At 39.2% G+C, this 10,691-nt stretch overlaps 1 pseudogene across 1 annotated transcript; it reads right to left on the bottom strand.

Moving 5' to 3' along the window:
* Nucleotides 1–449: 449 nt before the first annotated feature.
* On the bottom strand, nucleotides 450–10,194 carry LOC147847796 (putative UDP-3-O-acyl-N-acetylglucosamine deacetylase 1, mitochondrial; annotated as a pseudogene). The gene is made up of 6 exons (XR_015532252.1): nucleotides 10,011–10,194; nucleotides 9,788–9,843; nucleotides 9,558–9,734; nucleotides 8,399–8,620; nucleotides 1,148–1,212; nucleotides 450–703 (listed from the first exon to the last, which is right to left on the bottom strand). The product of XR_015532252.1 is annotated as a putative UDP-3-O-acyl-N-acetylglucosamine deacetylase 1, mitochondrial (transcript).
* Nucleotides 10,195–10,691: the final 497 nt, after the last annotated feature.

The following is a 10,691-nucleotide window of genomic DNA, read 5'->3' as shown; positions in this document are numbered from 1 at the left end:
TTTATAAATTATTGTTAGCACTACAACATTTCAAACACAAATCTCGTATGTTCGAAAAACATGCCATAGGATTTGCAGACCTTCATTGTTAAATATGATCTTTAGAAATTACAGCTACGCTCAAACGAAAAATAAAAAGATTCCAGCACTTCTGTGCAATATTTTCCACCGAAAGCTTGCTCCAAAAATGGCAGTATGTTGTCTTGTGTCACAGTATATTGGCGAAATTATTGATATGATCCAGAAGGAAAATATGAAGAATCCAGCACCAAAACTGTGCAATATTCCCCAACGAAAGCTTGGTCCAAAAATGGGATTATGATCTTATGTCACAGCAAGAAGAAATGTGCTTCCATATTCAGTCTTCAACCAATTTATTTTTCATATGGCAAGATAAGATACTCGCAAACTGTGTGAAGTGAATGACTTCCCTACAGCAAGGACAAACTTATAAGACAACTATTTTCCTCATATCTTGCAGGTTATGATTTCTAGAGAAACAAAACATCCACAGATGTAGCAACAAGCTCAAACACCACCAGATAAAAGACTGGTACCTTGAATGTCACAATATGTGCAATGGGAAGCCCAGGGTTACCCGCCTTTGGCACACAACCCGATATCTCCAATAAGATCTAGTAGTTTGTGCCTACATGGTTCATCAGAGAACCGAAGGGGCAAATTCAACCAACCATCCTTCTCACTGCAAAGACAGTCGATCAGTCGATCAATTTCTCATTCTCACCATCACAACACTCAAAGATCCAAACACAAAGGACTGGACATGCCATTTTGAAACATGCATTTTAGGGCTTCAGGATTAATCATGTTTGCGTGTTAAGCTTTTTGAAAGTATCAGCAATGATATTCATCCATTGGTGTAGCATTTCTGTAAGTTTCATGTGTATGGCATACCAAATCTAGTTACAACGCACTGTTCATTTTCTTCTTGTTATTGTTGGGAATGATGAAGAGCATTGTTGCAAGAGGATTTGTAGCTTCTCAAATTACATGATAATGTTAAGGATGGTCATGCCAACTATGTAGAATAGCACCATGTATGCCTGATCAAATAACAAAGTATAACAAAATTTCAAAAAGCAGAGCACATAGAAAATAACTCACAAAAGTTAGACATGTAAACAACCTGCAAACTATTGCATTATCCATAGAACCACCTTTAATGAGACCAGCAGATAGCAACTTTCCAATCTGCAAGAATATTGTGTGGATATGTTCAAATAATTAAATATACACAAACAGCCATTCATGTACATAAATGACAATCTGGTTACTACAATTCGTTTGCATGAGAAAAATGTTATGAACAGTTGTAAGATGCCCAAGAGGCAAGCAGCATCTTGATTCTTAACAATAAGCTGAAACAAGAACTCTATTTCTTCGTGAGGCTCAAAGCAAAGAGGGTTTTGTAACACGTACATAAATGACAATCTGGTTACTACCATTCGTTTGCATGAGAAAAATGTTATGAACAGTTGTAAGATGCCCAAGAGGCAAGCAGCATCTTGATTCTTAACAATAAGCTGAAACAAGAACTCTATTTCTTCGTGAGGCTCAAAGCAAAGAGGGTTTTGTAACACGTACATAAATGACAATCTGGTTACTACCATTCGTTTGCATGAGAAAAATGTTATGAACAGTTGTAAGATGCCCAAGAGGCAAGCAGCATCTTAACAATAAGCTGAAACAAGAACTCTATTTCTTCGTGAGGCTCAAAGCAAAGAGGGTTTTGTAACACGTACATAAATGACAATCTGGTTACTACCATTCGTTTGCATGAGAAAAATGTTATGAACAGTTGTAAGATGCCCAAGAGGCAAGCAGCATCTTAACAATAAGCTGAAACAAGTACTCTATTTCTTTGTGAGGCTCAAAGCAAAGAGGGTTTTGTAACACGTGCATTTATGAAAGGAGATAAAATATTCCTAGGCACATAATGAGTGAATGCAGGGATGGAGAGAAAAGAACAATGCATTGAACGTTGCAATGTAGTGGTAGGTTATAAAAGTTAACTGTAATAAATGCTGGAGTAAAGTAAATCTAGAGCGAGGAAACATGCACATAGAGAGAGATTGCAAAAGGTAAAAATCAGTTTTGGGGCAGTCACCATCTAACATTTTGTTGGACGAGTTTATATCAGCATTCACCCATCTACAAAAGAAATCGATAACAGAATAGTAAATTCTTACTTCGAAAAACAGCTCACTAGGACGTTAAAGTTCTATGCTAATGACCGAGAATTTGAGTATCACTTTCAGATCAAGTTCTATTTTAATGTCTGAGATTTTGAGTATCACTTTAAGATCGCATAAACAATAATGACACACAAATGCTCATAGTGCCAGGAGCCACAGTCCAAAACACTTTGTATTTCAGTGTTACAAACCATCATTCAAACATCCTACCTCTCCATTCTGAAGTCGTCACACATCTTCTCCTTCATGGAAGAATACATGCCATCAGCTAGATGGATTTGTATACCTATCCAAATATCTTCCACCTTGACATAAACGGGTACTAGCTGAGTAACTTAGACATCAATTTCAGAGGAACAGGATAATAAACTCAGGCATTGTGCACATAGACCAGGATTATCTACCTATGCTCGTCTCAAAGACCTACACGAGATTTTGTAGATCTAGACGAAATTCAAAGACCATGATTATGTCATCACTGTAAAGAAGAATGTGGACAGATAAAACTACTACAGTCGACTCCCTCATTGATGTAGAGTCTCAAGAGTGTAGGGCGGAGGAAGAGTGAGCATCCTTGCTTCATACTAAAGGTGCTTGTTATGATCAAGATCTAAATGTCATTCAGAGACCACGAATATGTCATCAGCGTAAAGAAGAATGTGGTGCGTATATCTAAAATGTTGATTCCCTGCCCTTCCACATGTGATGTAGTCCACTATCTCAGATGTACGGTCCAAAGAGGGCATATTCGTGAGAAAAGCTGTTAATAGCAGCAGCGGAACAATTGGAAGAAAAAATAGACACATCGAAGTTGTGAGAGGGAGTAGCCAAAATAGTTGCAAAAATTAGTGACACAGTCAGAGCAGAGTCTCTTTGCAACTAGCAGCAAAAATAAAGATTTTACGAAAGATGCTGGTATAGTCTATTTATACAAAATTGGAGAAAAGTGAAAGAGAGAGAAGGCATTTAAAGAGTTATAGATTCTAGAGAAAGAAGAATCTAGAAAGCGAGAGAACATAGAGGAGAGATGACAAAAATGAAAGAGACCTCTACCACCTCCTCTCAAGTCCAGGACAGCGGTTCAACATTGAGTCGACTGAGGAGCTGATCAATGGCTTCCCTTGGAAGTGGATTAGTAAACAAATCAGTCACATTTTCTTGAATAGGAAAATAGGCCAAGTTGATGGCTTGTGATTTCATTACTTCACAAAAAAATGTTAGTGCACTTCAATATGTTTCTTTCTACCATGAAATGTTGAGCTATGTGTCAATGCACAGAGACTTTGGTTGTCAATGAAGACTTGAATAAGAGTCTTGCAAAACATAGATGTGACAAAGTGGTTGCATTAACCAAAGTTACTCACAACGAGTATCCAAATAGGCTCCATATTCAGCTTTGATTGATGAAGTAGAAACTGAAATTTGCTTCTTTCATTTCCAAGATATTAAGCCGGAGCCTAGCTCGAAATGATAATCAGACGTGGTTGCATTAACCAAAGTTACTCACAACAAGTATCCAAATAGGCTCCATATTCAGCTTTGGTCCATGAAGTAGAAATTGAAATTTGTTTCTCTCATTTCCAAGAAATTAAGCTGGAGCCTAGCTCAAAACAATAGTCGGATGTGACTATCTAGAATCATTGTCACCTGCCCAATCAGCATCTGAGTGGCCAACAAGCTCAATGCCACCTCAAAAAAAGAGACCATATTCGAGTGTGTAGGCCAAGTACCTAAGAACTCGAATATAGGACAATATAGGACTTTGTCTTGGAGCACTTGAGAGTTGGCTACTAACAATATAGGACAAATCAGGCTTGGTGTAAGTTAAGTGACGAAGAGACCCAATTAACCTTCTATATTTTGTGATATCTTCAAATTATGAGAGAATCATCTTCACAAGAAAGCTTTGAGTTTGAATCCATAGGACATGAAAGTGCCTGCAATCTGACATGCCATAGGTTTAAGGAGCTGTTTAAGACACCTATGTTGGCCGAGGAAGATGTCACAAGTGATAGATAGATCTCCACGTATCTAAGAAGTGATGGAGAAGTCCTACATCATTCATTTCAAATGTGGTTTTGAGGTCAGTGCAGAGTTGTTCTATTTTAGAAGCAAGGGACCCTGTAACTAGGTCATCAACATAATAAGAGCAAGAATAACAAATCATCTTGGGAAAATACATAGAGATTGTTGTCAACATAAGTGTTGAAACCCAAGAGAGATAAACAATGTATTAATTTTGTCATACCAAGTTTTGGGAGCTTGCTCTAAGCCATACAAGGCTTTGTGTAACATATAGAGCATGTTTTCCCACTCTGAAATCTCCAAACCGAGAGGTTGTTCTACATAAACTTCCTTTTCCAAGTCACCATTAAAGAAGGCTGACTAAACATCCATTTCAAAGAAGGCCATTTGTTGTGAGTAGCAAGTGTGAAAGCACATTGAATAGAGGTGCACCTTGCTATTGGAACAAAGGTTATCTCACAATCCACTCCTTCCACTTGTGAGTAGCCGTTTGCAACTAAGCATGCCTTATGCTTATCCAACGTACCATCAACATGGTACTTGCTTGGTCTTGGAAAACCATTTCAGTACAATGACTTGCCTATGTTGAGGCCGACAAACCAGTTCCCATGAGTGATTCTGCTCAATGCAATCGAGTTCAACTTCCATTGCCACTTTCCATTCCAAAAAAACAAGAGCATCTTTTGTTGTAGTGGGTTCTTGTGATTGTACAACAAGACATAGTAAGGCAAGTTGCATGAGTGAAGAGTCCATTGTGACCTGAGTGTTCTCATGTTGGAAAGAGAACCAGTTGTATACTCATGAAGTTCAGCATCGAAGAGATGGGAATCTTGATTGGTGGCTGGAAGCCACATTAGAAATGGTGGAGGCTAGTGCGTCGAGGGAGGGGAAACAATTGGACTTGAGGGAGAGGTCTAAGTGGGAGGTGAGTTTGAGGGTGAGTGAGAGTTGGAGGAGATGGGGGGCTTGACAGTGAGACATCTTCGTTTGGAATAGCAGATTCTAGACTAGCTGGGATTTCAACCGTAAACTCACGTAAAATCCTAGAGCCATCCAACTTAAACTCCACAAAATGAACATCCCTAGAGAGTTTGATTATAGATCCCATAACATGTAAGGTTTAGATTGCGTGTGGTGATCAAGGAACTTGCATTTCTTAGTTTTGGACATAAATTTAGTCCTTTTATTATCTGAATGTGAACATAAGCATCACAACCAAAGACTTTTAAATGAGAAGCTGAGGGTTTTACACTTGTAAATGCTTCTACAAGGGTCATTGCATCACCTGCTTTAGTTTAGTTGATGATGTAAACTGTTTTGTTGATAGCTTCACCTTACGTGAAAAAATCATTAATGATGAGCATGAAATAACATGCACCACCAAGAGTAGTGGTTTTCAATGGATAACAAAGATCCATGTGCTTTAACTCCAAGTTAGATGTTGTATAGTGAATGGGTTGATGAGGGAAATGATCTCAAAGTTGCTTACCATGAAGATTAGCAACACAGGTATTGGGAGCTTTGAAAAGCAAAAGACCCTCAACTAGTTGCGAAGAGGAGAGCTTTTGAAGAGAGTCGTAGTTAAGATGACCAAAACCAAGCATATCACAATGTGGGATCTTGTGCCACCAAGACATGACAGCCTTGAAGTACTTGAAGAAGATGAAATTTGGATTTTTCCAAGGGGCTATGGGAACTTTTCAAGTGGAATAAACCCCCTTCTTGTTTGCCACTAGCTGCAATTTGTAAGTTGTTGGTGTCAATGACTTCAAAAATTGAGCTATCAAAGTAGACACCATACCTTACTTTGTTATTCAGAAGAGTAGAAGTAAATTGGTAAAGACACAATGCACATGTAGCACATCTTGAAGAACGATAGGTTCGTCATTGGAAGAAGTGTTAAAAACACATTACCAACAAGAAGCCTCAATGCTTGAGACATCTCCTATAGAGATTGGGGAGGAGCTAGGTTTGACATCATGCAAAATAGATTTGTCATAAGTCATGTGTGCAATAGCACCAATGTCTACTAGCCACTTATTAAAGGTTGAGGTAGTTGGTCCAACTAAATGTGAAGAATGTTCTTCAATGCCAAGGAAACCTGTTTCTTTGGCTGAGTGGGCTGAGTTTGATTTTGGTGTAGGCTGAATTTTGGTAGAAGAAGACTTCTTGGCTTTTTTGTTTTTCCAACAAAGAATCTGAATGTGATCTTTGTAACCACAATAATGACAAGTGAGCTCCTTGTAGACTGGGTTGATTGCTCATCTTGGATTGGGTTTGTTGAAGAAGTTGTTGTTGTGCTTCCACTTTCCTTTACTTTTGGCATGGAGAAGTATTTGATTAGAGTTTTGAGCACTTTACTTCCTTGTGGCCCTGTCTTAAAAGCATGCCAGAAAATGTATTCATATGAAGTGTGTTTGGAAGAAGAGAAATTGTGTCACAAAAGGATGAGAATGATTCAAGCAACTTGATCCGTAGACGATGCATGAACTCAGCTTTAGTTGACTTGCTTCACAAGGAACTAGCTGCTTTTGTAGAGTAACAAAACGTGTGATTTGATCCATGATGTTTGGAGTCTCATGAATCTTGAGATGTGGTAGTTCACCCTCAATAGCTATCATTTGAACGTGATTCGCTCTATGATACCTGCTTTTGATGGCTGTCAATGGGTCGTTGGCTGTCTCTTCACCTTTATCTTGAAATTGACGGGCAATGCTAGGTTTAATATTAAACATGAGGAAAGCATGACCACAAGAATCCTTATCTAGCCAAGCTTCAATCTCAGCTTTAGATGAACCAGAAACTGATGTGGTTGAAGAAGATGAAGTTACCAGTGGTTTCTTCTCACTACTGTTGACTACATTCCATAGACGATAGTATTGTAGCAAGGCCTTTATTTGCAATTCCCAATCCAAGTAATTGTTCCCATCCAAGATGGACTCTTCGGGGATTGGGGAATGGTTGACAAAACAATGATGGCATGTGAGGCTATGGATATCCTCCTCTTGAGCTACAACTGGACTGTTTACAGCAGCTGTAAGTAGATGCTCATGGTCTTTCTACTCCTCCCTAGATGCTAGGGATAACCTCCTCTCTAGGTTGGGAGGGTGGCTGGTAAGAGAACCTCCTCTTTAGGGTTGGGTGGGAAGCTACAAAGAATAGATAACTCCGTTTAAGGATGGGATAAAAGAAGATAGACTTGTGTGCTCTTCAGCGAAAAATCAGACTAAGGCTATGGGGAGCTCACAGCTCTGATACCATGCAAGAAAATCTGTTAATTGTAGCAGCGGAACAGTTGGAAGGAAAAAAAAATAGAAACAGCCTGCGTTGTGAGAAGGCTGTTAGACAGCAGTAGCAAAATAGTTGCATAAAGTAGACACAGCCAAAGAGCAGAGCCTGTTTGCAAGTAGCAAAAAAATAAAGTTTTTACAAAAGAAGCTGGTATAGCCTACATAAATGGGGAAAAGGTAAAGTGGTTGTTTGGTAGTTATGTAACTCTTGTACAACCAAACAGATGCAATAAATGAGGAATAAGAGGGAATAATATTGGAAACGTGAAAGAGAGTGAAGGCATTTAAAGACTTGCCAGTTCTAGAGAGAAGAATCTAGGAAGAGAAATCGTAGATGAGAGATAATAAAGATGATAAAGAGTGCAAGTCTGGAGTTAGCTCTTCAGTCTAAACTATGCTATGATTATGACATATTTTATATGGGAGGGGGGATTATATCAACTTTTCTTCAAAATATTCCTGAAATGTTAATCATAATATATCATCCTATCAGTCTTAACCATAGGTGCTCTTGTACACATTTGGGTGCACCAGCAATCCTTCTTGTTCTTAATCCAACCTTTCCTAACAAAGGTGCAAACCAGCCAAACCACCAAATCAAACCAGATCACTAATCAACTCAACAAGAAATCAACATAAAAACAAATAGTTGACTGAAATGAATTCACAAACCATATTCTATTCAAAAAGACATAACATCACTATGAGTCAAAAGTCAAAAATAACACTTTCAAGAAAAGAAAAAATGATAAAAGTCCCAAAATGCTCGAGGATCTGGAGCTTAAATGGGCCATATTATCATGAATTAGAAGAGCAAGATCACGGAAGTTGTAAACATGATTGCTAAATGCGTCCGAATCTACTAACCTGCTCAGCAATACCAAAAGTTCTGGCAGGTGCAATGTCAATTTCATACTTTGAGATATCACTTGGACAAAAAGAGAACCATTGAGTTTTGATAGCTGAAAACTGCACATCAGAATTGGTATCAAGGGAAGCATTCTTCAATAGTATGTGTTTTATCACACATAACATCCAGAATGAGCCAGCTAATCTAACATTATATTTCAGAGGCAAATGCCTAAAATACTATTTAAATTATAAGATTTTAACACAATTGCTAGACCTACTGCTCTCATAGCTGATAACTGTGTGAAGGAACTCAAACGGTCTTATATGTTTGACAAATGAACCAGTTCAGATGTGCAAGAATAGCAGAAACACACTAAATAAACTCCTTCGCAGGAAAATGTTTTTTTCTTAAATATATACTTCTCCGGTCAATATTTTGATTTTGCCAATGTCATGGAGTCCTTATATGACGCCTCTCGTCCCCCCTTATTATAAAGATTATCCACTGCATAGTGTCATTGAATTTAGCAATGACAAGCCCATTAGTACTTTCCTATTTAATTGCCTTGGAAGTATTTTAATAACTTCACATGGAAGGAGCCTACCCAATGTCACTGTGGACTTAATAACAGGCTACTCCATTTATTCATAATCTTGCCACTTTCAATATCAATAAACATGTAAGAAGGTAAAACTATGGCTATGAACTTTTTCCAAGGAAACGGACACACTAAGAGACCCAAGTTGTAAAGAGGTATAAAAACTAATGAATTAGCCATCAAGGATGCTTCTCCTTCTCTACACTTGAGCTCCCCTTTAGCTTCTTTTCTTCTCTCTCTATCTCCACTAATGGATTAGTACTAAGCACTTTATACTTTGCCTAGCATTTATTATCTCCTTGTATGAGCTTGGAAATCCATGATTGACATAAGTGTCCTTTTTTGTGAAGTGTATTTTTCATTACTTATGGTGCTAAGTTAAATAAGTGGTTGTTTAGCATAACTACTGTATCATTCATTAAGTGAGCAAGGTTAGATAGTTAAGCACAGTTCATATTGCGTGTTGATGCAGTTGTAACGGACATAAAAGTGCTTGACAAACACTTCTGCCCACGTGCTAGCAAAAGAGTAGACAATGGTTCTCATTTAAAAAACATGGATTTTTCCAACCTTACCTCATTTCCTCCTTCAAGTTCCATTCTGCAGTTGTCAATGCCAAGGCCTTCCAAAGCAGAAATAACATGCTCCACAGTTCGAATCTTAACTTTCCCTGAGCTTAACGTAGTACACAAAGTTGTATCCTCAACATTCGCATATGGAAGCAGGAAGCGTTTTCTCTTCCCTTTCATCAACTTCTTCATTGTTTTCTTCTGGATTTTCTCCTCGCATAATCAGAAACATGCACAAAGTAGCGGCCTTCACCAGCAGCAGCTGGAATGAGCTTCAGAGAAGATCTGATTCCTGTGACAAATGGTTCTTGAAATCGTCATTGAGAATGAGACCACGAAAAGGACAAAGAAACCAACCTCACTAACAATAACAAAACAACCTAGAAGAAACAAAAAACAGCTTGGATTGGAGCAAGATCAAGGCCGACTGAGAACGAGAATAAAAACCAACAAGCATACCTGTATGAAGGCCAAGATCTGACCTCGAAATAGTGCTTGAAAGCGTGGTTTGAAATACGCTTGTAGGAGAATCTGCGGAAGAAAGAACAGTTTCTTCTGCAGATCTTCTGCTTCGATTCAAATGATGGAAACGACGCTCCTGGATCTCCCACCTGAGAGAGAAACGAGGTGAAAAGTAGGGCATGGGAAGGAATCGAATTTGGTTTCGATCTTGCGAGGAAGATGAATGAGATGAGAAAGACTACTCAGCAGAAAATGTTGTGTAAAATTGTCCCTCACCTTACCTTACCTTACCTTACCTTACCTTACCTTACGGGGGAGTCGGCTGAAAAGCCGAAATCGGCCGAAGAGCCGACCCGAGACACGGCGCGGCCGAAGGGCCGACCCGTGCACAGGAGTCAACCCGAGACACGGCGCGGCCGAAGAGCCGAACCGTGCACAGCCGACCAGAGACACGGCACGGCCGAAGGGCTGACCCATTCACAGGAGTCAACCCGAGACGCGACGCGGCCGAAAAGCCGAACCGTGCCAAGAGTTGGAAGGGAACTCGAATGTGTATACACATATTTACACACTTTTATTCACATCTATGCGTGTGTGGGATAGCATACATATATGCGAAGAGCCGAACTGTGCACAGCTCGACCCAAGACACAGCGCGCCCGAAGGGCCGAGCCATGC

The sequence above is a fragment of the Azolla caroliniana genome, unplaced genomic scaffold, assembly GCF_043228905.1.
Source record: "Azolla caroliniana isolate FFs.n. ecotype wild unplaced genomic scaffold, voAzoCaro1.0.p SCAF_651, whole genome shotgun sequence".
NCBI classification, from domain to species: Eukaryota; Viridiplantae; Streptophyta; class Polypodiopsida; order Salviniales; family Salviniaceae; genus Azolla; species Azolla caroliniana.
The sequence above is the reverse complement of the archived record's forward strand: the minus strand, read 5'-3'. Positions and strand labels throughout refer to the sequence as shown.